General features: G+C 34.6%; 1 long non-coding RNA gene across 1 annotated transcript; it reads left to right on the top strand.

Annotated features, from left to right (window-relative positions):
• Positions 1–2,087: 2,087 nt before the first annotated feature.
• Positions 2,088–3,764, top strand: LOC131595249 (uncharacterized). Its single transcript, XR_009281794.1, has 6 exons — positions 2,088–2,229; positions 2,373–2,466; positions 2,560–2,663; positions 3,154–3,197; positions 3,292–3,405; positions 3,537–3,764. It is a non-coding gene; the product is annotated as an uncharacterized LOC131595249 (long non-coding RNA).
• The last annotated feature ends 1,849 nt before the right edge of the window (positions 3,765–5,613 follow it).

The raw sequence follows: 5,613 nt of genomic DNA, 5'->3' as shown, positions 1-5,613 counted from the left end.
TAGTCATTAGCCGTATCCTGTGCAGATTCTTTTTGATGCTAACATTTGAAATTATGTAGCAGAAGATGTTTAATAATGAATTCATGAGATGCAATGCATATGTCTGTCTTGAGTTTTTGAAAAACATTAAAACAGAAGATGTAAAAGGGTGATATTTGTAAAAACGTGATATCAACTCAGCATTTATGGTAAACCTTAAGGAGTTATGATACTTTTTTTTTGGTGACAGTATGCTTTCGAACTAACCATGCTTCAGTTAAGACTTTTAAGGGTTGTAACATGGCTTGGTTCACGGTTTAAGAAACAGAGGATAATAGCTCAAAGTTTATTTGTAACCATCCCAATCTCCGTTTGTCACCCTTACTTAAATGTCACTTTATTTGCTGGTCTGCAAAGAAACAAAAAAAGTGGTAAGACCCACCAAATATTAACCTATCTTTTATGTTTCTTCGTTGTCCTAAACAAAAATAGTTATTTTTTGTCTGTCTATATCTCTCTTGTCCTAATCTCTCATAAAATAAACATTGTAAACCAAATTACGAGAGGAAGCTTTTTTTTTTCTTTTCAAAATTATTATTTTTTATATTTATATTTATATCCACTTTTATAGTTCTGACAAAAATCAACGGCTAAGAAATAACACATTTATTTTGAATGAATAACTCAACTGACTTGAAATATTAAGTTAAAGGGTTAAAAGATTTAACTATTCAAAATTTAAGTGTTGACGAATATATAAAAATATAATAATAATTAATTATTAACAATTTGTCATTAAAAAAAGAGTAGTTAGGTTCTGATATTGTTTAAAATTTAATATTTTAAATTTTTTCATGAAAAAAAGTTATGTAATATAAGAAGGCGCCGCGCTCACTTATATTCTCTCTAGAAAGCTTTTTTATTTGTGTATTGAACCGATAATATATCTAATCTATGTGAATAATTATTTAATATATTCACAAAAATAATTTTTTTTAATATAAATAGAATGAGAGAGTATTTAAATTTAACAAAAAAATTTATGATAAATTTTAAATAACAAATCCATTGGTCCCATGCACAAACCTAGTCCTCAGCAAGTTGGGAAACCATGTGATTTCCCAATTTAATGTCAAGCTTTAGAACAGTCAAATTGCTAACTATCTTTATTTTTCTGGTAACAACTTGCATAGTACTTAAATTAATTAGTTAGTACAACAAACTAACATGTGCACATGGTAAAGATATAGCCAACACCAGACATATTATATTACAAGAACATGGAAATCGTCAATCTATCATATTCACTGTCCTTCTAGTTACAACAATAATTTATTTTCTCTTTGCATCACTTTACTCAATTAGTAGAATCTTAAAATTATGATTGCTAAAAGTTAAAAACCTGGCCTTATTGCAGTGTTACAAAATAGTGTAAAAGTCGTAATATACCGCAGAGGAGAAGCTGTAAATAAATGGCACGTAGTACGTACTCTGAACTATAAGCTCTTCTACTCCGTTTTTTTAAGCTTGAATAAAACAAGTACATCACATACACATATACACAACTTCATCTGACAGATTCTATGAATAAAGGAGTTTAATAGCGACCCATCAAGGGCTAATAAACTTTATGTTACAAGGCACAAGCAATTCTACTTTATCTTATTTAAGAATTAAATTTCACTTGCAATTTTGCTTTATAGAACTGCTAAATAAACACACAATTCAACAATAATACAGTATAAAATATGGTTTTTTAAATAATTCATTTACCTCATTTTGCGTATAAGACAGATACTAAAGGTAGTATATGATAACATAGTTTACTTCAAGAGAAATGCTAAGTTTACACCTAAACTTACAACTAGGGCTGGACAAAAACGGAAAGTCCGACCCAACCCGACAAAAACCGAAAAAAAAAAAGAGAATTGGGCGGGTTCAAATGGTTCAACGGGTCAAACGGGTGCGGATGGCGGGTTATCCTCGGTTTAAATGGGCGTGAGAAAGTCTGAACCGCGGGTACCCTGACCCGCCCGGTTCCTCCACTAGTGCAAAACGTGTAGTTTCATTTTATAGCATACTCCACATACACCTCTCATGTTCTCTCATATCCTTTTTCTCTTAGAAACCTTCTCTTAGAGAAACCCTAGCACCTCCACATTTCTCTTCTCCCATCACTCACTACAGTTTCTCACCGCCACCGATACTCCACCACGAGTCCGCCTCCATTGTTCTACTTTCGTTTTCAAGGTAAGTGATTTTTCTATTTTAGGTTTCAACTTTCAACCAACACCCAACACACAAAGATAGACATCAAAATCAAATCATAAGTAGCCTCATACTCTAACGGGGCTCTGTTTGTTTCCTTTTCCTTTTTTCTTTTACTGCGCTAGGATTGGTGTTTAAGTTTTTGGACCAAATGAAAAGCAGAGTGAAGTGAGAGTTAAAGTGAATATTGCTGAAGAGTTGACTCCCCTACATTTTCAGGTGATCCCTTATTCCTGTGATATTTCTCTCAAGTATCATCTCTCCTATATTTTGTGTTAACTTTTTTCCCTCTTTGTTGAAATGGGTCTCTAGATGGTGTTTGTTGAAATGTGTTTGTAGATGGTGTGCCCAAAGAAGGATTGTGAATACAAGATGTATTTGTTAGAATTACGGTTCTGCTATTGACAAGGGAAAGAGTAAGTTCTTGAAGTAAATTCACTGTATATTAGTTGCTTGCTTCTTTTGTATATTAGTTGTTTGCTTCATTCATAGTGTTGTGACAGTGTTAGAAATCAAGCTTTGTTTTTGAGCAACACTGTTTTGAACAACACTATTTTGAACAACTCTGTTTAAACTTTTTGTATTCATTGATTTGGTAATGTGTGATACTGTTGTTTTATGGGACTGTTTGTATGTGCTTTGTGGACACGGACACGAAAACTAAATTGACATTGGGTGGAAGTTGGCTCAGACAGATTAGGCCAACATCTTACAAATCCATAGAAATATATACACACTCAATAATTTGAATATTTGACAGTAACTACAATTCCACATAGTTAACTGCTCTTAGTTTTGTTAACTTTTTATTTGTTTTGTTCTATTATTATCTTATTTATGAGTGTTTGTAATTACAAAATCAGTTAGAGATTGTGTGGATTCATTTGTTAATTTCTATCACTGCAGTGGGGAGTGGAGCCTGAGCTTTTAATGGCTTTTCATGTTTTGAAGTGAGTTTTAAGTTCTTATTCTTTTTCTAAATGAATTTGTGCTTGTTATGAAACTTCACATTTGTTTTGTCTCTGGTGTTATTCCAAATTTTAGGCAAGACAAGACAAAGGCTTTAGAGATATTAGTGAGTGATTTAAAAGTGTGCCCCACCTTCAATGAGGAGCTATACAAAGAAATCACCCAGATGTTAATTCTTAATAATTTCAGGTAATATCTATAATAAGTAATCTAATGTTTGTATCATATGTTGGGTTGATGGGAATTGTGATTTTGAGTTTATTATGAATGAATTGATCAATAGCTTAAGTATTTACTTCATTGTTACATTAACATGACAGGAAAATGGTTCAAGTATATGGGGCAATGTGGAGCTAGTGGGGATACAATTGCAAGTCCTGGCAATGTTATGGGAATAGCAGTCTTAGCAAAGGGAATGTTAGCTGGAAAATGTAGATTTTGTTGGTCCAAGTTTAATGTTTGGTTCATTATTGAATTTGAAAATTTTATGATGTAATAACTTTACCAAGTTTTATGAAAAAGTTGGAAATTTTTATTGGGCCTTTAAATATTATCAATCCAATAAACCGATTTAACCCGTCCGTTTTAACCCGCAACCCGTTTGGACCCAACCCGTCTAAACCGAAGTTAAAATTGGGCGGAAATGGGCCATATTAATGCATCCGCGGGTTGGGCTGCGTGTTGCTTTTGGGCCCGAACCCGCCCAACCCGGCCCGTTGTCCAACCCTACTTACAACAACACCGTATATAAATACGGTTAAGTATACTTTCATTTTTTTAATAATTTTTTTACATGCTTTGATTTTTGTGTCAAACTTAAAATGATTTGAAAAGTTTACGGTGTAAATACAATGTAACATAATATGGTGTAAACATAGCACCACTCTTACTTCAAATATATGATATCGGTAGGGATAAATGTTTGTTTTTTTTGTTTCCCCTTCCTTCTTGGCCACCTCCGGTGAATTTACCACAATACCCCTTGTTTCGGAAGTTCATTTCCGAAACGGTACTTTTTTTTGGAAAAAAGGTGTTTTCGGAAATGAACTTCCGAAAACGTGTTTTTTTTAATATAAAATATTGATTTCGGAGATGCATCTCCGAAATAAAGTCACTTTTCAGAAAATGTGGTGTTTCGGAAGTTCATCTCCGAGCGCACCCCCCTTGGAGGAATTCGGAAATGCACTTCCGAAAATAGGTCTGGACAGAAGAAAATGAACAATTCGCTTTATTTAATCGGGTGAAAATTACAACGATAATATTATATAAAATTAAAGTTACATATTGCTAAACACGGGTAGGTGGGGATGAGAGAGTGGTGGGGAGAAAAAAAGGCTTCCAAATTTCAAAAGGTTTATTTATTATTTTAATAAAAATACGTACAACTGAAAGTAACAAATGACGGAGGAGGTGTAACCGGAGCCGAAACATATGACGGAGTAGGTGGATGTCCGGAGGAAGAAGACCCGGAGGTACGTCCACCGCGAGACAAAGGAGCCAATCAATGTAAGCTATAATTTATCATTATCATCAGGGGACGTCATTACAAAAAATTGGAAAAAAAATCTTATTATTTTTAATCTTGATTTTTTAGAAATGAACTCCCCAGATGATAATCATAAACTATAGCTTACATTGATTGGCTACTTTGTCTCGTGGTGGACGTGTCTCCAGTTCTACTTCCTCCAGAAATCCACCCCATCCGTCATATGTTCCGATCCCGGTTACCACTTCCAAAAACTAACATGATAAATCCAATACAAATACACTGTGCGATACAATCCGAAATCAGAACAAAACAAAACAAAAACATGTTATTCTGCCCGACGAGCGTTACAAAATACACATCAAACAAAAAAAAACACGTTATTCTTCCCGACGAGCGAACTCCTCCGAATGAAGATAATTATACCAATCTTCATCCCACTCATTATCAGAACCATCAGCGTTGATCACGCCTGAAGGCTGAGCCTGCGCGTCCGAGCCATGGACTCCCAGGGGACGAGAAGCAGAACCAGACAAAAGCTTCTTCTTCTCCTTCACCTCCTTCACCTCCTTCACCTCTTTCACCTCCTTCTTTGAAGAACTCTTTCTTCCCTTAGCGCCCTCTTTAGAAGACGCAGTCCTGCGTGCTTGTTGGTTGTCTGACATGTTCCTGTAAACAGTTGAAATCGATTAATATGCGAGACAAAATAAAAAACAAAAAAATTTGAACTTCTGATACAATTCGGAAGTTCATTTCCGAAAACTGGGAGGGAGGTGTTTTCGGAAATGAACTTCCGAAACACCCCTGCGATGCAATTTTTTGCAACTTCCATGCCAGACCCCTAAATCAACCTTCAAACCAAATCAAAATGCTTCTAAACAACCTAAATACTACTAACAACCTAGCCATAT

Source organism: Vicia villosa, linkage group LG4 (genome assembly GCF_029867415.1).
Source record: "Vicia villosa cultivar HV-30 ecotype Madison, WI linkage group LG4, Vvil1.0, whole genome shotgun sequence".
In the NCBI taxonomy this organism is placed as follows: Eukaryota; Viridiplantae; Streptophyta; class Magnoliopsida; order Fabales; family Fabaceae; genus Vicia; species Vicia villosa.
The sequence above is the reverse complement of the archived record's forward strand: the minus strand, read 5'-3'. Positions and strand labels throughout refer to the sequence as shown.